Source organism: Hemicordylus capensis, chromosome 3, assembly GCF_027244095.1.
Source record: "Hemicordylus capensis ecotype Gifberg chromosome 3, rHemCap1.1.pri, whole genome shotgun sequence".
Taxonomy (NCBI): domain Eukaryota; kingdom Metazoa; phylum Chordata; class Lepidosauria; order Squamata; family Cordylidae; genus Hemicordylus; species Hemicordylus capensis.
The window spans coordinates 19,829,265-19,854,198 of record NC_069659.1 but is presented as its reverse complement, the minus strand read 5'-3'; the positions used below and the strand labels follow the sequence as shown (position 1 = coordinate 19,854,198).

At 44.4% G+C, this 24,934-nt stretch overlaps 1 long non-coding RNA gene across 1 annotated transcript; it reads left to right on the top strand.

The window, feature by feature from the left end:
* Positions 1 to 1,596: 1,596 nt before the first annotated feature.
* On the top strand, positions 1,597 to 24,408 carry LOC128352441 (uncharacterized). The gene is made up of 4 exons (XR_008320417.1): positions 1,597 to 1,684; positions 18,142 to 18,218; positions 22,829 to 22,875; positions 23,843 to 24,408. It is a non-coding gene; the product is annotated as an uncharacterized LOC128352441 (long non-coding RNA).
* Positions 24,409 to 24,934: the final 526 nt, after the last annotated feature.

Genomic DNA, 24,934 nt, shown 5'->3' with positions numbered 1-24,934 from the left:
TTACACAAAAGTTAATTTCTCCTTGAGAGTTCTGAGAGGTTGGTTACTCAAAACATTGCCTCTTGCATTCACCATTGAAAGAGAGAGATGGGTCTAGATCAGAAAGCAGCATGTGGTAAATTGTTTTGTTGATTTGGTTGTCTGTGTTCCATTATACATTTGCTCCAGTTTGTTATTATTTTGGTCATTTGTGCTGCACTCTGTTCTATGATCAAACAATAAAACTTACTATTTGCTGGCGAGAGAAAGGGACCTTAGCTTGTTGAGCTATATTAGATGCAATCCAGAAGTAACTTGAGGATTTTCTTAGTGCATGAGAATACAGGAGACCCCATCCATCAAACTTTATCAGAGCCCTGGGAGCACAAAATAGAGGCTTGGAAAAGTGGAGCCCATCACAAAATGGCAGCTTGTCCAGTCACTACAGCATCTAGTGCAAGAAGATTGCATAGCTGGACTAAATCATGGTGATTTTCAGAACGGTGTTCTTGCACTATTGTACAAAAGTTCCCTGCAAAACGTATGAGGCATGACACAGGCTGTGCACCTTGTTGAACAAGCACAAACAAATTTGTGTTAGTACAACACTAGTCTGGAATGCAAGCTCCAGACTTAGTGCAATAAGTAAGTGCAATGGACTTGCATTGTGCAACATCCTTGCACAAGCACAGCATTAGTCAGGATGTGGACCGGTGAGTGGAGCAAGGGTGCCAGAGTTGGATGAATAATCTAACTTGGGGTTTATTAACCTTGGGCCCTCAGATGTTGTTGGACTACAACTCCCAGAATCCCCAGCCACAAAGGCCATGTCAACCAGAAACAAAATGGCACCCCCAAGTAATAGCACCAACCTTGCTAGGTTGTTCAGCACTCCTTTACAATAGCATTCTTTCAAGATCACAAAACAGTCTTTGTAGAAATATCTGCAAGCAAGACTCCCTAGTGAGCTAATCTCTTATCTCTAGAATAGCCATTCCTGCCCAATCACTGGGCTCCAAGGAAGGTGCAGTGTTTTCTTTTATTGTTAAAATATGCATGGAAGTAACACGAGAGTGTGAAGATATGCAGTGGGAAAGCAATTTAGGCAGCGTCAGCAGTCTGTAAACATGTTGGCAGGCAAACTAGGAAAGTGGAGACACACAGCTTCTAGTACAGAATCTAAGATGGCGCTACTTAGGCTAACTACAACTACTCAAAATAAACATATACATTCTATTCCACCGTTAACACTCTGATAGGCTGGGATTATTAGTAGAGGCACAAGTTCTTGAGGAATGCTAGATCCTTTACCCAGAGTCAGGATGCCTTGGATCAGGCGCGTAACAACGATCGGGCAAGGGGAGACAGTTGTCTGGGGGCCCCACTGCCTGGAGGGCCCCCCCAGAGGCACCTCACATGACTCCCCATTGCCCCCTGCCCAGCCCCAAGGCCCCTTAGCCACTTGCCCTGTTCGCCGTCTCTCCAGCTTGTTCTCCTGGCCAGCAATCCAGGCAGCAGACAAGCTGCAAAGAGCTCCTTTTCTCCCGCTTCTCAGCTGATCAGCGGGTGGGCGGGGCTTCCACGGAGGCCTCCGTGTAGGCCTCTGTGAAGCCTGACCTCGAGTAGGGCCCAAGCCAGCCAGGAAGGAGGAGGCAGCCAGAGTGGCCACCACTGTTCTCTGCAGCAGAAGACCCCTTGCTGCCAGGTAGAGTGTGAACTCCTTTTTGTGGTTACCTTCCCCGCCCCACCCCCGGATATATAGGCATCTGCTTGCCATAGGGCTTTGATATGGGGGGGAGGGACTGAGAAGTCTCTGAATATTTATTTTTAAACAGCTTGGAAAATTTGCTGGCTTAAAAAAACTATCTAAAAAGTCCTATAAGTGGCTTGTTTCATGGCAGAAAATTGCAAAAACTTCTGGAAGAAACAGTATTATATTTATTTTATTCATTCATTCATTCATTCATTCATTTATAAATGCACTTATGTTCAAGTTGTTTTGCAACCCAGAAGGTCTGAGTGAGAACTGTGAAGCATGTGTGGTGCTTTTATTTTATTTTATATTTCTTATGTGTGAACTGCTCCCCAATAACTTGCAGGGACTTCAGGGTAAATCTGGCCAACATGTGAATGCAGCACCTCTATTCCAGAGGAGGTGTGTGTTAAAGGGCTTTAAAAGCCTCCTGTGAAAAACCTCCTGGAATCGAACTTGACTGAATTTGTTCAGAATTCTGAGAAAACAAACATAGGCTCACCCTGCATGGTTGAAAGTCTCCTTTGCTAATCTGCAGCGAGGGGCCCATTTTAATAATTCATCTTTCTAGTGTGTTCTAGGCATTAAAAGTAAAACAAATGTATAGTACTCAATGTATATCACTATATATTGTGACGTGTGCGTGTGTGTATTCAGTGAAATGTATTTCCAGGCAGCATACTTATTTTGGAACATCAGACTTAAATCCTTGGGGGCCTGGGGTGTGCGGAGGCCCTGGACTTTGAGGGGGGGGGCATTTTAAAATCTTGTCTCTGGGCCCATTCCAACCTTGCTACGCCCCTGCCTTGGATGTAAAAAGAAGGAATTCCAAGGGGCTGTGAACCCTGCCAGTCTGGATAAGAAGAGGTGAAAAGTGAATGGGGATGCAGACAGGATTATTGGGATACAAGGGGGCAGTTAGAGGGGGAGCTGAGTCATGCCAGAGGGCAATTCGGCTGGCTGTCCATGTCGGTTTTCCTAGGCATTGCAACAGAATGGATTATAAGCAATCATCCTCTCCACTCTGATCTTAATAGCTAAGCGTGTCTTATGCCATGTTCCTCTAATAAAGTGGAGTCCTGTTTAATCCAAGCTATTGCTGTTCTTTATGTTTCCTCCCCCCCACCACCCCCAGCAATCCTGACAACCTGCCACACTTATGGAATTAAATCCTGGCAAATTAAGGGACAGCTGAGAAGGCTGAGTATGTGGGTGGGGCAGATCTGTACAGAGGCTGGCACCAGGCAAAATAGTGTTGTGATTGTTTCCCCACATGCACACCCAGTTCACAACTCATCTGATATTTACTGAACTCTCATTCAATCCATTCTCATCTGGATTGCACTTTCATGGTCCATGTGTCAAATGGCCCTTATTCAAGTTCTGCCAAATATATCGGGGGCTATATGGATATGAGCCATCCTTTTTTTCCCTTTTTCTTTTTTTGGCAAGAGCTTCAAGCTGTTTCATTCATTAGGAACTGCCTTCCTTGATCAGAGGAATCAATGGTCTATGTAGCTTAGCATTCTGTTTCCAACAGATGCCAACCAGATATTTCTGGATGTTCACCAGCAAGGCACGATGGCCTTCCCTTGCAGATTATCTCCAACATCTTCTGTTGGAGATGTTTTCAGCTTATGTTCATGGAATTTCTATTTAGCTTTTTTAATGGTTTAATGGCTTAAAAAAGTTATACACACATATAATATAGAAATATTTTGATGATGATGATGATGATGATGAAATCAAAGAAAATACTTCTTATCTAACATTCCCTTCATTTCTTTTCCAAACTACTTCAGCTGCTTTGGCAGTATATTGCCACAGCCCTGGAAAAGACTACAATTACCAGAAGACCTTGCTCCTTTCCTAGGACTGGAGGAAGAGGAATTAGAATAATCCAGCAGACCTTTTAAAATTCAAGTTGTGTCGCAGCCATGCCAGTAACTATAGGGGGAACGGGGGAGGCAGGAAAAGCAGTCTGAAGCAATACAGGCCTGATTTGGGATGACTGGACCCACATCAGCTAGCAATTTGATTTGGGTCAAGTTGTGCTGAAGAGACCAGCTTTGCTTTGGAACTGAATACCTTCCTGAAGTTTTGCACAGCCTGGGTACCTAATGTATTCGTGTCATTTACCTTCATACAATGTGCATAGTACTAACATGTAGGGCCTGTTCTCACAACTGACAACTGGGTTGGGAGGAGTGTCTAGGCAGGTTCTAAGCCCTGTGCATACTCCCAAGAAACTGTAGTGTGTGAGCAAAGAACAAGGGAGGAGGAGGGGGAAGTGATCATGTGCTAGCTGCGATCATTTCCGGATGGTGCAGGATGTCCTGCTGCTTCTGCTGCAACTACTACTTATATACCACTTTTCAACAAAAAAAGTTCTCAAAGCAGTTTACATTGTAAAATAAATGTGAAGAAGAAGAAGAAGAAGTAGTAGTAGTTCTGGGTACTCAATGTGGGTTGCCACTACTGTCCTACCCTGATCGAAGTTAGCACATGATCAGAAGGAGAGCTGGTCTTGTAGCATGAATTGTCTGTTCTGGTTTCCATTTGAATGGGAGACTCCATGTGTGAGCACTGTAAGATATTCCCTTCAGGGGATGGGACTGTTCTGGGAAGAGTACCTGCATGCTTGCATAAAGAAGGTCCCAGATTCCCTCCCTGGCATCTCCAAGATAGGGCTGAGAGAGATTCCTGCCTGCAGCTTTGGAGAAGCCACTGCCAGTCTGCATAGACAATACTGAGCTAGATGGTCTGACTCAGTAGAACGCAGCTTCCTATGTTTCCCATGTTTCCATCATTTCCCCTTCCTTCTACCTCCATTTTTGACATCACATGATCATTTCTTTAGAGTGCACACAGGGCTTGGAGCCTGGCTGGATGTTCCTCCTTCTCAGCTGTAAGTCATGAGAACAAGCCTATAGTATTATATATTAAATGTGGATACCAAAATCTGTGCTCCCCTGGTCTTCATTCACCTCCCCTTAACTCCTCCAGACTAGTTTTTCCAGAGTCACCCCTCTGTAAAACACAGCTGGAAGCATGGAAGATGTTCCTGAGGCATCAACCTCCTGTAAATTTTGAGCTGGTTGGCTGTATGGACAGCCAGGAACCAACATGGAATGAGGCATTGGAGAGGTTTAAAAATGGTGAAACAGCACTTCCCACCTCAGCAATTCAGCCTTTTGGAAGTGTCCCTTGAGACGTTTCTGTAAAAGGTTACATCATCCATAATAGGATAAGTCAACTATATTCCTTAAAAATATATATAGAACAATGAATATGCAACATTAAGACAACTGTTACTTTTGCCAAGATGCAAATGATGCAAGCTATTTGCTTTTTTTTTTTTTTTTGGAGGCTAGCCAAGATGTATTAATCAGGATTTCGGAGAATACACAATACTGGTGTTGTTTGGTGATGTTCAAGACATAATTTCTGATTGTCCCTTCCACCTGGAGTTCTGTCTTTAAACAAGACAAGCAAATAAATGAAGAGGCATCCGGTGGAGCAAAAAAAAAAAAAAGGACTGCATGTGTGATGAACCCCACATCTCAGACTTTGCTCAAGAGTGCCACTTAGATTCTCTAGGGATTCTGTCTAGGGATTCTTCTGTTTTGGGATTCTCAGCGTTGGGTCCCCAGATGTTAATCCCCAACCAAAGGCCACTGGGGCTGGGGATTATGGGAGTTGAAATCCAATAACATCTGGGGACCCAACGTTGAGAATCCCTAGTCTAGGACATCAACTCCCCACAGAGATCTCTGAATAGTACATTTCTCACTTTTTGTCATGCACTGGATTCAGCCATCCAGGTACACCCTTAATCCCTTTTTTATAAAGAAGAATCAGTCTAGTCCAGACCCACCTTTGGCCATCCATTTAGGAGAAGGGACCTTAAGGTTGGAGGGAGTACCTTAAATTTAGATTGGCTAATGTCATAGGCTCCATCAGAGTTGGGACAAGCTTTCTCAGTAGACCTAAGGCCTGTCTATCCCTGGTAAAGTGTGGAGCTTCTCCCACTGTAGTTCTATAAATATTGGAGTACTCTCCTAAGCAGTGGTGGTTTAACGGAGAGGCAGAGTAGGCATTTGCCTACGGTGGCAAAATTTGAGGAGCAGCAAATTTAGCCCCTTCTCAAATTTTGCTGCCCCTCTCCGCAGGCAGGGGCAGCTGCAGCAAGGGTGGAGTGCGCGAGGAGAAAGTCCCCCCCACTTTTACCTTATTTTTAAAAAGGCAAACCTTCTTTGTTTAAGCTAAAAGGAAGGCCTTTTTGCCTATATGCTGACCCACGGTAATTGCACTCTTGTATGCCTTTGTCCTTAGAATCCACCTTAAAACAGGCCTGCACAGCATGAGGCCCGGGGCCCAGTTCTAGCCCATGGGGACTTTTTTGTTGGCCCGCAGGTAGGAATATCCTGCAGCAAAGGCACCGTAGAAAGATAGAGGGCCACTCTTTGGCTCAGGCCCCGCTTCTCTGTCCTCTCTGAAACTGCTTTACAGCACCATCCTATGCATGGTTACTCAGAAACATTCCCACAGTGTTCCCAGTGAGGATTACTCTAAGCAAGCATGCCAAGGATTGCAACCTGAAAGCAACAGTGATTTGGGGAGAGGAGAGGACTTGGCAACAGCACTTGACGGGGTTCTGCGGAGAGAGTGGGCTTGACCACCTACACAGAGCCAGAGGGGACTGCGGGGGCCACGAGGCCCCCAGAACTTCCAGGAAGTGCCAGTGCACGGGGCATCCTGGAAGGACCCTCGAGCCCAGGAGGCTGGTCAGGAGTCTACTCGTGTGTCGCCACATGCCATGGCGACACGCAAGCACATAAAGAAGGTTAACAGAGCGCTCGCTCCGTTAACCTTGTTTAAGGGGAGGGGGATTTACTGTGGCTAGCTGCCGGGAGCCACACAGCTCCAATTGCAGCACATGATCGCCCAAAAGCAGGCTCGGCTGGGCTCCCTTAGCCCGCTTTTGGACGATCGTGGGAATAGCCTCAAAGTCAGGTAAATGTTAAATCATAGATCAACACAGTGTGCGCGCTCCCGATTTCCAGTCTTGGGAACTCAGAAATTTTCGCCAATGTCAGGTCCGCACTGTGCCAACCCAACATTTAGCCAACATCGATAACCAGAGACCAAATCTTAGATGAATGATGTCAGGTTGGCACCATGCCAACCCACCATCCGCAACCATTTCTGGGTTCCCATGACCGGAAATTGGGAGTGTACGCACACTGTAGGGATCTAGGATTTAATGTTTACCCGACATTGTTTCAATGGTGCAAATATGCCCATAGTTTTCTATATGGAGGGAACTCTTTGTATGGAGGAGTATTCGGTAATGTGAGTCCTCACTTGAGGTCTATAATGGTACCTGTAATATGAAGTAGTATAGCCCAGACTCACAATCACCTTCATGCAAACTAGGCAGAAGTTCCCATTTCTGGCTCCACATTTCTGGTGCCATCAGAAGAAGTGAAGGGCCCCAAACCTTGAGATGGCTTTGATGCAGATTTACAGTGAAGCACCCTACAGTTATAAAAGCGCTAATACTCTGGCTATTCATTGCTATCACCAATTTGTACTGTATCCCCCTCCCACCTTTTTTTGTATGTTATGATTTAATGTGTTGTGTGTTTTTATCTTATGTTTTAATGTAAGCCGCCCAGAGAACAATTTGTTACAGGGAGGCTAATAAAGCTTTTTTTATTACTCCTATGCACACCTTGAAGCTCTTCCCACAATCAAGTGGGAAGGACTACCCTGTTATGTGGGGTGGAAGCCCGAAAGTGCTTACCTCCCTGCAGATGATCAAATGGAACGTCCTGGGCGGGCGGAGCAGCCGCCCATGCGAGTGGCATCTTTGCTCAGGCACTCCTGCACCCAGCCATGGCTCATCCGGGAGCTCCAGGGGTCAGGTGAAGGGAAGCAGCGCCATGTGACTCCCCAGCCCCTGGAGCCCCAGTAAGGCACCGCGCGAGTGTGTGGTGCATTCCTGGGGTTCCCCCTCCCCACCCTGCAAGGAGCTGCGGCGGACACATGACCCAAAAAATGGGGTTAAAGGGGCTCTCGCTCCATTAACCTCATTTAAGGGGGAGGGCATTTAGGCGGGCTTGCTGCCGGGAGCCACACACACCCTTTTGCGGCACACAGGCAGCAGAAACTGGGCTGGGCTCCCTTAGCCCAGTTTCTGCTGCTCGCGGGAATTGCCTCTTTGTGTTGTATGTGTTCAAGTGTCTGTACACATTTACATACTATTGTGTGAATGACTGTATATGCAGTCACTAAGGGTATTCTCACGATCAGTGGAAAGCGGGCTAAGGGAGCTTAGCCCGCTTTTCACGGATCGTGGGTACCACCGGGCTCGCAGGCAGGTAACCCAAAGTGGGTCACCCACTTGAATAGCCTTCCCCTCATAAGAACATAAGAACAGCCCTGCTGGATCACGCCCAAGGCCCATCTAGTCCAGCATCCTGTTTCGCACAGTGGCCCACCAGATGCCGCTGGAAGCCACAGACAGGAGTTGAGGGCATGCCCTCTCTCCTGCCATTACTCCCCTGCAACTGGTACTCAGAGGCACCCTGCCCTTGAGGCTGGAGGTGGCCCACAACCCTCAGACTAGAAGCCATTGATAGACCTCACCTCCATGAAGTCATCCAAACCCCTCTTAAAGCCATCCAGGTTGTTGGCTGTCACCACATCCTGTGGCAGAGAGTTCCACAAGTGGATCACACGTTGTGTGAATCGTTAGTGATCGTTAGTGATCGTCTGTGGGGAGAGACAATCCCCCACAGACCTCTCCCCGCAGACCTCCTTTTGGTGAGTCTCACTGATCGTGAGACTCGCCTCATTGTCCAATTGATCCTGGTTACAGGCCCCCTCAATTGCAGGGTTCAGATGGGAAGTATACTATTGTATGTGCACTGCATATAATGTGCAAACAAGCATATGTGTGTACAGATCTCTAAGAGCATACACAACACAGATAATACGTGCATTGGACATAAGATGTGTTTTTTCGTTGACACATACAAGATTAGAGTGGCCGAGTATTAGCAACCAGAGCAGAGTCATAGGGGCAGTTGTAACAGGGGATGCAGTAATAGGGGCAGTTGTAACAGGCCACTGCTGCGGGCTGCCAACTATCTCCCCCATACCAACCCCACACCCACTGGGTGTTATGCCAGAACAGTTCCGATCCTCATGAGAATAGGAGACAGGTTCTTACGGGCAGCTGTAGCCTCGTCCCATTGAGCTCATGCCTATGTGTTAGCTTGGTGACATCATCAGACCATGCCAGTGTGTACCAGCAAGACCAGTTCTGTGCACATCCCTATTAGAAGGGTGAATCTTCCTGCATGGCCTACCTGAGAACCCCCGGCAGCTAAGGGAGGGATTGTCCCCTTGATCACCACAGAGTCGAAACTGAGTGGTAGAGCATCTGCTTTGCATGCAGGAGGTCCCATGTTCAATCCCTGGCATCTCCAGGTAGAGCTGGGAAAGATTTTTGCCCCAAAACTTGGAGAGCTGCTGCCAGTCAGTGTAGACAATACTGAGCTAGATAGACCAATGGTCTGACTCAGTATAAGGCAGCTTCCTATGTTCCCAAGAGGTCCCTTTCGTTTAGCATTCTGTTGCAGGTTGTGGCCAGCTAGAAGCCTTTGGGAAGCTCATAAACAGGGTCTGGATGGCCTTGCCCTGCCTTTTGTTTCCAGCATGCGATATCAAAAGAGATACATGGAGGTTCCTTTTAGCCATTGTGAATAATGCTCAGCGGCACTGTTTTCTGTCATGGTTTAATTTCACGAGCAGGAAGCATGACTGTGCACACCCCAGCCATCCACACTGGGAGCCTTAAACCAGCACACAACGTTTCAAGTGTGACAGGTTACAAGCCCATTGCAGCAGAACCTTTGCAGTCAAAGCTGTGAACACATCTGACAGGCACAAGCACTGCCCTGTCCGCAGAACAAATGCCCAGTGCAGAGGATTAGTATGAAAGTGATCCAAGCATGACTGAGTGTTGATTACTTTTTATGATGTTGTTAGAGCAGCCTTACAGCCTTACAGTCCCCATTACAGTCAGATTTGGCACTTTCCCCAGAAAAAGGACCTGGTCGTGCCTACTGTGCATAAATGTGTGCTGATTTGCATTTTGATTCTACTTGTTAAATATAGAGCCAGTGGTGTAATACAGGGGTTCCTAACCTGTGGAACTCCAGATATTCCTGAACTACAACTCCCAAAATCCCCAGCCACAATTTGTTGTGACTGAGAATGATGGGAGTTGTAGTTCAGCAACATTTGGAGAACCTCTGGTGTAGTGGTTGATGTGTTGGACTAGGACAAGGCCAGCCCATGACAGGGCTGGCCTATCCATGTAGTAACCTGCACGGAGACCGTGCATGTAGTAACCTGCACAAAGACATTTCATTGCACTAGTGCAAGGCTATTTCACAAGCCAGTTGCGCTAAGGCTAGAGACATTGCACTAGTGCAAGGCTATTACAGAAGCCAGTTGCTCTAAGGCTAGAGATGTTGCACTAGTGCAAGGCTATTGCACAAGCCAGTTGCACTAAGGCTAGAGACGTTGCACCAGTGCAAGGCTATTTTACAAGCCAGTTGTGCTAAGGCTAGAGATGTTGCACTAGTGCAAGGCTATTGCACAAGCCAGTTGCGCTAAGGCTAGAGACATTGCACTAGTGCAAGGCTATTTCACAAGCCAGTTGTGCTAAGGCTAGATATGTTGCACTAGTGCAAGGCTATTTCACAAGCCAGTTGCTCTGAGGCTAGAGACGTTGCACTAGAGCAAGGCTATTGCACAAGCCAGTTGCTCTAAGGCTAGAGACGTTGCACTAGTGCAAGGCTACTGCACAGGCCAGTTGCGCTAAGGCTGGAGAGTGCCTTACTGCACAAACAGGTTTGCATTTGTGCAACAAGATATACAACCTGTAGCATGCCTCATATATTTTGCAGGCAACTAATGTGCAGTAGTGGAATAGTGCAATTCTAAAAATCTAGCATAGCTAGGAGCATAGCTAGGAGCTCTTCTTGCACAAACACCGCATCAGTCAGGATGCTAGCCAGAGACAGACCATCCATGCAGTCATCTGAAGCAGGCTGTATAGGTGGCAAATATTTTGATTTTGAGGAATTGTCCATTGCTTCTTCTACTATTTATTTATATACTGCTTTTCAACAAAAGTTTGCAAAACAGTTTGCAAAGAAGAAGGATGTGTGCCAAAGGACTTGGGTGTGGCAATAATAATTCCTATCTATAAAAAGAGTGAAAGAAAATTATCTGAAAACTATCAACCTATTAGTCTCCTTAGTGAGTAAGATGTATGCCAGGCACTTATACAGGTGGTCATTAGATTGGGTGGACTCCGAAAACATCCTTGCTGAGGAGCAAACTGGATTCCATGCAGGTGACTCTGTTATGGACCCTGCTTTAGTACTACAATATTTAGTAGGGAAATTTACCTCCAAACCCAATTCTGCTTTATATCCAGCATTTGTTGACTTTAGATCTGCTTTTGATCTGATCTCCGGAGAAAAACTTTGGCACAAGCTATTGATGTCAACAGTTAATCATCGTTTTCTTCTTTTGATGTTTAAACTGCACAAAAACTCTCATTTAAGGGTACGCTGTAGTGTGTAGGGACATCTTATTAAGGAAATACCAAAATTCAGGGGAGTCATGTAAATGATTGTATCCTGGCTCTGTTGTTTAATTTGTACATCAATTATCTCATTTCCCATTTAGACAACTTAGACCATCATCCACCTAAATTAGCTAAAAAAACACCTTGCCATACTTTTGTATGCAGATGATGCCATCATTATCTCGCAGATGCCAATAGGCTTAAGAAGAGCTTTACACGCGATTATGATTTGATTGATTGATTGATTGATTGATTGCTAAATTTATATACCGCCTTTCATTAAGAACAATCCCAAGGCAGTTTACATAAGTTAAAAAATACAATTAAAATGACAATTAAAACTATTAAGTTAAAATATAAAACAGATCTAATTTAAAATATAAAATACAAACATAAAAACTGTATAGGGGTAAACACACACAGAAGCAGCAATAGAAACAATCATGTAAAGGCCTGGATAAAAAGCCAAGATTTAACAAGCTTTCTAAAAACTGTGATGGAGTCCGAGGAATGAATGGCCACTGGGAGAGCATTCCAGAGTCTGGGGGCAGCAACAGAGAAGGCCCTGTCCCACGTGCACGACAACCGAGCCTCCTTCATTGTTGGCACCCAGAACAGAGCCCCCTGAAATGATCTTGTCAAGCGAGCAGCAACCCTTGGGAGCAGGCAATCCCTCAGGATGAAGTATCTTTAGGAAAAAATTATACTAAAACCAAGATACTGGGGTATCTTTGTATAGAGACCATAGATCCAGAACTGGTCAATAAATGGGCACCTTTTAGAACAAGTTAAGTATTTTAAATACCTTGGTGTAATTTTTCAGGCCTCAGGTAGAAGGTGTGTGCATAGAGAATATAACTCAGAATGCACATAAGACTGCACTAGCAATTCAATCTTCTTGGGGTGCTCAAATCGTCCCCTCAGCAATAAAACATTTTTCTCTGCCAAAGTTCAAGCACAGCTTGGAGCTCAACTTGGCATATATTCAAAGTTCTCTGAGATGGAATCTGTGCAGTCTGTGTTTCTGAAAAATATTTCCCAATGTGTGCCTAGTGCTTCTTACATTTGGAAGCAGGATGGCTTAAAGTGGAGGCCAAAGTGTGCATTAACATCTTGGAATTCTGGCTAAAGCTGGTTTTCCATCCTGTAGGTTTAGTTCCATCTGTGCTATTAGACACCTACCCCTCAGGATGGAAAAGTGAGTTAGAGGAGAGGCTGCACTAACTCTCCTCCTGTATTGATATAGGAGGTTTCTCTCCTCCTGTAATGATATCTATGGGGTATAAAAATGCCAGAACAAACCTCAGGCAACAAATATACAATATGGAGTGACAGGTTGACCATGGTTCCATTACTGCTGGTGTCTATTTGAGTAACCAAGTTTTGGTTTGTTTTTTTTAACCCTGCTAGATATCTTAACTCGATTACAGTTCCAGAATATCGCAGAGCTTTGTAGGTGGCACATTGCAATGTTTTACAAACAGCAGTTCTGGAAGGGTGATATTAAAAAATCCCCTATAAAGAAGATTTTTGCCTCTGTAATTCAGGAGATATCAAAACTGTGCTCCTTTATTGTCAATTTTACCAAGATCTACGGCACAAATATAGAATTCCTTTTATAAGTTGTCATGCAGGACACACAGACTCTTATCTTGATTATCTTCTAGCTGACCAGAATGATTTAATATCTTTATAATGTGGCAAAGTGTTGTTTGGTAGTCTGGACAGGCACATAGCTAGGGGAGAGGGGGCTCATCATGGTGGCCCCAATTGTGATGGCATTTCTATTTCGAAAAAGGGCCATCTGAAAAAGAGCACTGCAGCACGAATAATAAAGAACTACCGTATTTTACGGACTATAAGACACTACGGACTATAAGATGCACCTTAATTTTAATCCAGTTTTTCAGAGTTTTAACGTATTAAACTGTTAAAACATATAAGACGCACCTGAATTTTGGCGGATATTTTTTGAGGAAAAAAGTGAGTCTTATAGTCCATAAAATACGGTAAATAGACTACAGAACTAAATAGACCAAAGAGACAATGGTTTTTCCCATGATACTATGGATGTGAACACTGGACTTTGAAGAAACAAGATAGAAAGAGCATTGAAGCTTTTGAACTTTGGTGCTGGAGAAGACCTTTGTGGATACCATGGACAGCCAGGGAAACAAACCAATGGATCACAGAACAAATCAATCCAGAATTTCCATTCGAGGCACAAATGACCAGGCTCAAACTCGTATCATACTTCGGACACATTATGCGAAGACCCAGCTCCCTTGAGAAGTCCATAATGCTGGGGAAAGTTGAAGGAAAGAGAAGAAGAGGACGACCAGCAGGAGGTGGATGGACTTAATTATGACAGCAATGAATGCACCACTGAGAGACCTTCAAGGCCAAGTTGAAGACAGATCATCCTGGAGAGAATCTCTCTATGTGGTCATTGACACCAACTTGACGGCACTTAATCAATCAGTCAATCAATCAATAAGACGCGACAGCACAACTTTGCCTTTAAATAGCTCCTGTGTGATGCTTTTTCATGTGAATGCGAGAGTTTCTGGGGTTATAGCTAAGGTGGTGTATTTTTGTTCTCCTACAGTCAAATATACACTTTCATGGATTCTTTAATATCACCACTTGCTGGGGGTTCATTGTCCAAATTCTTGATATCAACAAGTACTCATTTGGCCACTTGCAGTCTGCAATATCATTTCCTGGTAGCTGAGTGTCTTTCACTGGAGTTTTTAATGGGTTCTTTATCAAAAGGCAACCAAGTGCAAACTTGCCTTACGAGGACATCACTGAAAGATTTCCAAGGGGTGTGTGGAATTAAAGGCTCGGCTTGCTTCAGCAGAAAGGAGGGAAAGTATCTTCAGTACTTTCTTTCAAAAACTCTTCCCCTGTATTTTATTTCAATGGAGCTGAAATTTGCCTTTGCAAATTGTTTTTTGCCAGATATTCTATATTCTATACTAGTGTTTTCATAGTTCAAAAGGAGCCAGAGATGAATGAGTGACATTCTGAATGGAGAAGCTGAGAAATACAACATGTCTGTTTTTACCTACTGTAGGTTTGCCAATCTTTCAGGATTGGTCTAGAGTCTGCAGGAATTGACCTCAATCTCTAGGCGACTACTGAAAGCAATCCTGGAGATTCTAATAGTTTGAAATTGTGAAAATGAGTGGGGGGAAATATTGAGAAGAAAACTCCAGGAAATTTTTCAGTCAGAGGTGGCAACCCAAGAGAGTTATTCTGTCTATAAGAATTATAAGTGTGCTTTTTGCTAGAGATGTGCACAAAATGAAATTTGTGGTTCATTTCTAATTTGAATCAAATTCCCAAAATGAATTCCAAATTCAAATAAAATTTGAATTGGGTCCAAAATTGGATTTGAATCAATTTGACCCTGTTTTAGCACCTTCTTTAACCCATTAGGGGGTCTGAATGGTTTAAAAAGGTGCCTAACGGCTCTCAAATCTCATTCATTCATTTTGAATTCAAATCGAATTGCCCTTTTAAGTGGTCATTCGTTTCAAATTTGAATCACTTGAATCACCTAGATTTGAGCTGAACTGATTTGAATTCAAATTGATTTCCACATCCCTACTCTTTGCATAGACTGTGGAAACCTTTGGCCATAGATCAGTGGGTGGTGCATAGAAAGTTGCTATCTACTGAGTCCCTCTGGGTCATTATTGTCCACTATGACAGTGGATCCCCAGGAATGCCTTTTGAAGGAATGAGGCCTTATAAGGCCTGCATTGAAGTCATTATACGTCCTGCAAAGAGAGAACTCATCCAACTCAGTTTGGAAAGGAAGAGGTCCACTCACTTGCCACCACACCTGCAGGTTAAACTACATGGGCCTGAGCGGAGCTTGAGAAGTCTTGTCTAAAAACTTTCCTATTTAGGATGCCTTCGGGCCCATTGAAGGTGTTTTAAGGATACTTTTCCTGTGCAGCTTTTACTCTTCTTGGCTATATTCCATGGAAATTGTTTTATGTTGTTTCCATTGGATTGTTTGTTTTACACAATACAAGATCCTTCAAGAAGCGAATAAAGCAGGACAAACATTTCGAAATGAATACATGCGCTTTACATCTAAACATGTAAGGGCCGATGATGCCTTGCACTTTTTGCAGGAACAGCCCAATCCCATACATGTTCACTCAGAAACAAGTGGTTAACACATAGCGCCCATGGAAACGGGATACTTGTAGGCACCTTCCGCCCCAGCCAGAGTACCAGGCAGGAGTCTCTCCCAGCCCCCCATGGAGATGCCAGGGATTGAACCTGGGACCTTCTGCATGCAAACAGATACTCTAACACGGAGCTAAAGTCCCAATCTTTAAGGGGGAATATCTGACAGCAGACAGTGACCACATGTAGTCACCCAATGCAAACCAGGGCAGACCCTGCTTAGCAAAGTGGACCATTCATGCTTGCTACCGCAAAACCAGCTCTCATCCCAAGCTTCAACCCCTGCTAATTTGGCAAAGAGGCACCTTTTAATGTGGTGATTCTCTTTATTGAGCAGGGGGAGAGTAACTGGCCCTGTCCACCCCCAGCACAGTACCTCCAGTGACTGTTTCTGGTGTATGTCTTGTGTTTCTTTTTAGATTGTGAGCCCTTTGGGGACAGGGATCCATCTTATTTATTTATTATTTCTTTGTGTAAACCTCCCTGAGCCATTTTTGGAAGGGTGGTATAGAAATTGAATAAATTATTATTAATAACAACAACAACAACAACAATGACAATAAAATTCTGGCATCCCAGGTCCTTGGGAAGAACTCGATGTCTGGATAAAACAAACCAGTCAATAACACCTGTCTGACTGTGTAAAATAATAATAATTATAATAATGTGGTAATTGGCACCCTAGGTGCAATTCCCAAAAACCTTGAAGAGCACCTCAAGACCATAGGGGCTACAGAAATCACCATCAGCCAATTACAAAAAGCAGCATTACTGAGAACAGCCTATATTCTGTGACGATATCTATAATATCTATATTATAATATCTATATTATATAATATTACACACACATATATCTATATCTATATATCTATATATACACATGTGTATAAATTATATTATATTATATTATATTATATTATATTATATTATATTATATTATATTATATTATATTATAGATTATATCTATTATAATAACAACAACATTGATAATAAAATTCAGCTATCCCAGGACCTTGGGAAGGACTCGATGTCTGGATGAAACAAACCAGTCAATAACACCTCTCTGACTGTGTAAACAATAATAATAATATTGTCTACAATAATGAGAGCTAGAAGTTTACTCACAGGGTGTGTTGGGGCGAGGGGGAAATCGGAGGTTCTCAGGATTCCAAATTCCATCATGTGTAATACTATCATAGCCTAGCAGGTTGCAAGCTTCACTGCCCACAAGTCGAGGCTGGAAACAGTGCTCCTGACCATTTAGCATGACTGTCGCCTCGCCATGCCCTGCTAACAAAGAGAGATTTCATTTTTCAAATTATTTGCTTGCTTTTCAATAGTTCAGCTTCAGAGTTTCCAAGGCAGCCAGCACGAACATTGGCCTCAGATAAATTATTCCACCAAAGTGAGGGCAACCAAGCATAGCAGAAGAGTGACTCAGTCCCATCGGATTGTGCCACATCCATATGCATGATGACTTTTCTAGCCAATAATGAGTGACCCAGCAAGATCTGAGACATAATATTTGACCATCTCCACAATTAATTAGGAAGCAAGGGTGGCTCTTTGGCTAGCCCTTCTGTGAATTATTCAGCATGGACTTAAAGCATTACTATTATACACTCTCTGACATTTAAAAATGTTGGTCTTTCAAGAGTAGCTCCATCATTCTAAAATGCAGTCCATAACAAAAAGGTCTAACAGCACAATCCTATGTAGGTATACTCAGAAGTAAATCCCATGGTGTTCAATGGGGCCTTCTCCCAGGAAAGCATGGATACTACTACCACTACTACTACCACTACTACTACTACAGATTTATATACTGCTTTTCAACAAAAGTTTCCAAAGCAGTTTATATAGTGAAATAAATAAAGGTGGTTCCCTGTCCTCAAAGGGCTCACAATCCTAAAAGAGACATAAGACACCAGCAACAGTCACTGGAGGGGTACTGTGCTGGGGTGGATAGGGCCAGTTGCTCTCCTCCTGCTAAATAAAAAGAGAAGAACCGCTTTTAAAAGGTGCTTCTTTGCCCAGGATTACAGCCTTAGTCTATGTTTGGGTCCTGAGCTCCTCCATAATCCTATGCAGGTCAACTCAGAGGTAATATCACTGTGGGACTCATAAGTCAGTGTGGATAGGATGGCAGTCTTAAAGCGTTATAATAACATCTTACCTGTGAGTTGGCCACAAAAGAGGGGAGATGGTGTTTAGGAGCTGGGGTCATAGGAACATAGGAAGCTGCCTTATACCAAATAAAACCATAGGTCCATCTAGTTCAATATGGTCTACACTGCCAGTGGCTGTCCAGGGTTTCAGGTAGAAGTTTTTCCCAGCCCTTCCTAGAGAAGCCATGGATTGAAGCTGAGACCTTCTGCGTCTAAGGCAGATACCCCACCACTGAGTTGTGTGACCCCATCAGTTCCTGCATTGCCACTTCCATCTTAGTGACAAACACTACTAGCTAACTCTGTATAAAACAGATTCTACACATACCGACCTCTCTCTCCGGCCTTTCATAGACTTCAGTGGCAGAGCACCCATAACCTTCATTCTTCTGCTGTTGGCCTTAACTGATGACGATGACATCATCATCAAGGTAAGCCTGACCTCTTTCAATGTTGTAACCACAGACATAAGAAAACCTGAAAACCATAAGTGAACCTGGGTACAGGCCCCCTCAAATGCATGATATAGGTCCAGTATGGATGATTCAGCCCCTGCCCATGCAGTTAGGAAGGGGAAGCACCAAGATTGTGCCCAATGTGATATCCTCCATGGACCTCAAAATGTCCTCCTGGCATGCCCCTTTATTATGTGGGGGATCTGTTCATCCAAATGGCCCTTCTACTCCCACTCCCAATAGTTATTTGGAGTGTCTGTAGAGGGGTCATTCAAACATAGTCCTCCCAACCAGAGACGATCTTTGCCATGGACCCTGGGGATCTGGTCCGTGGCCTCCTGTCTGGGGGGGGGGGTGTTTCCAAATGTTCGGGGGGGGGGGCTCCCCAGAGGCCTGCCGCCACCCAGCACCCACCCTGCCCTATGCCTGCCCCGCCACGCCACTCCTTGCCATTTTTCCCACCGCCATGTGCACGGCTGGACGGGGGATAAGCCGAACATCCTCCCCTGTAGTGGCGGCGACTGCAGGCACAGCGGCTGGTGGGCCTGTCCGTCCAGGTGTGCCTTGTTATATTTCCCCTCTGACAAGGGGCTGCCACTGCCACCTCCTTTCTCCTCTACAGCTGCCAGAGAGGATGAGGCTCCCCTGGCTGGGACTGGCCACCACGGCCCCGCCAACCTTGCCCCGAGCGGACCTTGGTAAGCTGGGCGGGGTGGCTCATGGCTTTGCCCAGCAGCATGGCCACCTGCAGGGAGAAGGGGAGGCCTGAGGAGGAGGACCAACATGGGGGAGGCCTGCCCGGCTCACCTCCTGGCCGCGCAAATGGCAAAGATCAGCGTTCCGGCGGCAGGTTTTCTGATTTTGTTTTTAAAAGGTCCGGGCTCCAAAATGACCCAGGTGTGCCACTGCTCCCAACACAATAAATGTATATGGCAGAAGGGCATTGGGAAGTCCGCATTCTTGGCACACCCCCTTCCTAATCACTTGGGTGGAGACAGTATCACCTGAACCGGTCTATAGATAGGAAGCATACTACTGTATATGCACTGGATGTACCATATGAATATCTGTGTGCCTACAGACCTGTAGGTGCATACATTGCCTGACCTCCTGGCTGCATTTAGTAGAGGATGCCTTACTGAAATTTAGTAGTCCTTTAAAGAAACTCTTGAGCGGTGCAATTAAGAAATTGAGTCAGGGTGTCAGCCAGTGCATGTAGATCATGTGTGCATTTAACATAAGTCACTAGGGCTCAGGAGATCCCATTCAAATCTGTGGACCAGAACTGAAGCTTCTCCACTAGGCACATGAACACAGGAGACTGCCTTATACTGAGTCTGATCTTTGGCCCATCTAGTTCAGTATTGTTCACACTGACTGGCAGCAGCACTCCAAGGTTTCAGGCAGGACGTGATCACAGGTTCCCAGCCCTGCCTGGAGATGGCTTGAACCTGGAACTTTCTGCATGCAAAGCAGATGCTCTACCCCTGAGCGACAGCCCCACCCGCTAAGAGGAATATCTGACACGGGTACAGAGCTGTACACAGGTACTGTTGTTCACATGTTATGTTGAACATATGTACAGCAGTGCACTTCCGATCTGTACCACAGATTTGAGGGTCCTGTACCCAGGTTCATTTTTAAAAATGGGATGCAGGTACAGTCATTCACACAAATACGTGTACGATAGTACAGGCATCTGTACATTCCTACAATGTAATGTCTCACTCTAACTAGGGCTTCTGATTCTGGCTGTTCTGCACAATTATCCACCCCATTATGGCCGCCACCAGAATATTTCTGGCTATAGGCATGTGGTGGATAGTTCCTGCCATTTCCCCTTGACAATTACACCTGTGTTCTTCGTGCCTCCGATTGCTCTTCAGCCTCACCATCTAATTTACCTTCATTGATTTACCTTCTTGGGCTTGATTTGATTTTTATTTGATCAGTCACTACACCCAGCCTTCCCTATTGCTTCCTTCAGGTTTCTTATGGCACAAATGAATACAAGTGGTGATGTTAAAAAAAGATACCAAATCAACAAACAATGACAGCATTAAAATTAATTCCCTATAAAGAGATCCTATCATAAATGTGTACGACATTTTTGGCATCATAAAGATCTTCAAATGCCTCTAAAATAAAACAATTTACATTTAAATCCAGAAGAACTGCAGGGTGGAGAGCTGGTCTTTCAGCAGTGAAGTGAGCATGAATGGTCATCTTTGCTAAGCAGGGTCCACCTTGGTTGACATTTGGATGGGTGATACATTTGGATGCATGTGAGCACTGTCTGCTATAAGAAAGTTCCCGGTTCAATTCCTGGCTTCTCCAGGTAGGGCGGGGAAAGTCTTCTGCCTGAAATCTTGGAGTTCTACTGCTAGTCAGTGTAGACAATACTGAGCTAGATGGACCACTGGTCTGAATGAATATAAGACAGCTTCTTATGTTTATTCATTTATCTACCATATTTAAATACCACCTGATATGTGTGTTTCTAGGTGGAGCACACAGTTTAAAACAAATCTAAAACAGAGTAAAAACAAACAAAACAATTTCATTGAATAAAAATTTAAAACAATTTTATAGGATAAAAACAATTAAACAGTTTAAAATTAATTTTGGCTAAAAGCCTGAGAAAACAGGTGTGTTTTGAGGGTCTTTCTAAAAGCCATCAGAGATGTAGATGCTCGGAGCAGCCACAGAGAAAGCCCAGTCCTGAATCGCCACGAAACGAGCTGGTGGCAACTCTAAGCAGATTTTTCCAGGTTCTTCAATGTTAGAAATTGGGGGGGGGGGGGTGGATCTTAAATTCAGAGTCCTCTTCCTTTTGGGGAAATACAAAATGACCCCTGCTATCTTGGCAAAGAGGCACATTTTAATGTGGTGATTCTCTTTATTTAGCAGGGGGAGAGTAACTGGCCCTATCCACTCCCAGCACAGTACCTCCAGTGACTGTTGCTGGTGTCTATCTTATGTTTCTTTTTAGATTGTGAGCCCTTTGGGGACAGGGATCCATCTTATTTATGTATTATTTCTCTGTGTAAACCACCATGAGCCATATTTGGAAGGGCGGTATAGAAATAAAATAAAATAAAATAAAATAATAATAATTATTATTATTATTATTTACACAGTCAGATAGGTATTATTGATTGGTTTGTTTTATCCAGACATCGAGTCCTATTATTATTATTATTATTATTATTCACTGCACCCCCGTAGTGATGTAGATAGGCTATACCTCCCTCCCAGCTCAGGTGGAAGAGGAATGCTGCAAGTCCACCAAACAGTAGAGGAGGAGAAAAGAGGCCTTGAAGAATAGATCAAGGACAGTGAAGAAGATGCACTTCAAATGGTCAAGAATGAGAATCTATTCAACACCAATGAAACAAAGCAGGCCTACAAGAAAGAACAAGTCAAGAACCAAGCAGAAAAATGGAAAAAGAAGCCACTGCATGGTCAATATTTGCACAATATAAGTGGAAAATCAGACATCACCAAGACCTGGCAATGGCTTAAGAATGGCAACTTGAAGAAAGAAACAGAGGGTTTAATACTGGCTGCACAAGAACAGGCACTAAGAACAAATGCAATAAGAGCCAAAGTCGAAAAATCCACAACAAACAGAAAGTGCCGCCTTTGTAAAGAAGCAGATGAAACCGTGGACCACCTAATCAGCTGTTGTAAAAAGATCGCACAGACTGACTACAAACAAAGGCATGACAAGGTAGTAGGGATGATACACTGGAACATCTGCAAAAAATACAAGCTACCTGTAGCCAAACATTGGTGGGAACATAAAATTGAAAAAGTTGTAGAAAATGAAGATGCAAAAATATTATGGGACTTCCGACTACAAACAGACAAACATCTGCCACACAATACACCAGATTACCAATACACCACTGTAGTCGAGAAGAAAGAAAAACAAGTCAAAATAATCGACATAGCAATACCAGGGGATAGCAGAATAGAAGAAAAAGAAATGGAAAAAATCACAAGATACAAAGATCTACAAACTGAAATTGAAAGGCTGTGGCAGAAAAAGACCAAAATAATCCCAGTAGTAATTGGTACCCTTGTGCAATTCCAAAACAACTTGAAGAGCACCTCAACACCATAGGGGCCACAGAAATCACCATCGGCCAATTACAAAAAGCAACTTTACTGGGAACAGCCTATATTCTGCGACAATATCTATAATAACAGCAACATTGATAATAAAATTCAGCCATTCCAGGTCCTTGGGAAGGACTCGATGTCTGGATAAAACAAACCAGTCAATAACACCTGTCTGTGTAAATAAATAATAATAATATTACAGTACTTATGTATCTTTAAAGCGGCCATCTTAAATTCAGAGTCATATTACATTTGGGTAAATATGGTAATTGTGCTCTTGTCAACTGCACTGTGGAGAGAGTGTGTGGCAGTGTAGGAATGTTAGGAGCGCTTGCATTCAGCTGCTGTAGATGTGAGTCCCTGTTTTCTCATGTTTTATAGAATATTTTAAAGCTGCTCCACCCTTTGCAAGTCCTCATTTGCGCTGACTGACTTTTCTATTTATTCATGTTTTAAAGTTTGCGTGGCTTCTGGGACAAGATTTGCTTCCCTGTGTTTGTATTAGGTGAGTACCATGATTAGCACTTTACCTCGTGAGCAAGAAACAAGTTCTTGCATTTGTTTATTTTGTTTCTTGTTGTTCATAGAACACAGAGCATAGAAAGCCACCTTCAGCTGAGTCAGACCATGGGTCCATCTAGCTCAGTATTGTCTACCCAGACTGGCAGCAGCTTCCACAAGGTTGCAGGCAGGCATCTCTCTCAGCCCTAACTTGGAGTTGCCAGGGATTGAATCTGAGACCTCATATGCTCTTCTCAGACTGAACCACGCCACCCCGGGCCATTTGGGGTGGGTGGGTTCAAGAACGAAAATAATTTGATTTATATATTTTTTAAAAACCCTTACTCCCTCTGGCGGGGTTCTCTGAGGTGTGTGCGTGGGTGGGGGTGTCCGCGGAGGTTCCCACTCCCCCCGCCGGCCTTCCCTCCTTCAAAAATGGCCCTGTTTGGCCATTCTGACATCACAGGCGTGCAACAATCTATTTCAACGCTGGTGTGCCTCACAGTTATCAGGAGCAACTGAGCCAGACGGACAGGCCCAGTGGCTGCTCCATTCACCACCGCCAACACTGCCATGGGGGAAAGCCTGCTCGGTTACCCGCCACCCCGCCCCAGCCACCACCCCTCCCCCGGTCACCACCCCATAGATATAAAGCACATGGTGGCTGAAATTATGGGAGGGGGATGGAGGTTCAGCCCCCCTGGCCATTTGGAGGCCCCCCAGACCTTGGAGGCCACAGACCAGAGCCCCAAGGTCAAGGGGTAAGAGCACCTCTGGGTCCCGACATCCTCCACCCAACATATCTGGTTTCACATGACAAGGAAATGGGTGGAATTACCAGTGAGCGCCAGAAGCATGCACTCATAAAGAATCTCCGATACCTTCTGTTTTTTCTTTCTGGTGATTATCTGAACCCACCCTTAAATTATGCATTTGCTCTCCTCTCCCCTCCCCCCCACACCCTTCTACAGCTAGCTGCAGAAGGTTTTGGAAGGAAGCAACTTAAGCTGGCAAAATGATGTGGGGAAAACAGGCTCCTCCTCGCTCCATGCTGTGGCCATGATTTAGTCACAGAACGCACAGCTGGTGTTTGGAAAGGAAAAAGATTGTGAGAGTTGCAGTTATGGAAACCCCATCCACACAAGATCTAGTTTGGCCCTTGTATCCAGAACAGAGGAGACCCAGATAATATATATAGTCCAATGTAAAAGACCTAGGATGAACTAGTCTGCAATTAAGGCCTTCTGGAACCCTTGCTAAGTTCAGGAAATGGCTCCATCATAACTGCAAGAGCTGACTGTATTACTTGCCAAACTTCAGGCCTCTCTCTCAAGTATTCCTCCCAAGAGTGCTACACTGAGCCTTCTTTCTCCCAGCACTGCTGCAGCTCCGGTCAAGCTAACCCACTGACCAGATGGAAATGATTTGGCTCATGCAATTTGCTGATCATTGCCTTAATGGCGGTGGCTGATCCAGCGAGGTCACCCAGAAGACACTGTATCTCTCCTCTTTAAGTACACTAATATTTTTCTGGTGATTTTTCATTTATATGCCACAAACCATGTATGCTGTTCTTTATATTCCTTGTCTGACTCAAAGATGCAGCAATCAAGTGAATTAGGTCGCTGTTATTCCCATTTGATGGATGTGGAACAGGAAATAAGTGTAGCCTTCAAATTGGATAACAGAGAGGCACCATTAGCTTTTTCCTGTGCATATTGCATCCACTTATGAGCTATCTAGGATAGTTTTAGTCCACATATTTGAACTCCTGTAATCTGAGTCAAACCATCCAGTGGTCCATCTAGCTTAGTATTGTTTACTCGGATTGACAGTCTCCCACCAGAGTTTCAGACATGGGTCTTTCCTAGCCCTACCTACAGATGCCAGGAATTATCAGGTATTGATCCTGGAACTTTCTGCATGCAGAGTTTGTACTCTTTCACTGAGCTACATCCCTGGGTGTTCTTGCTCTTGGATGGAACTCATACGGATACGGATACAACAGACATGTCATCCACACAATCAAAAACTGTTTTCTACCCAGGTTTGGGAGCTGTGTG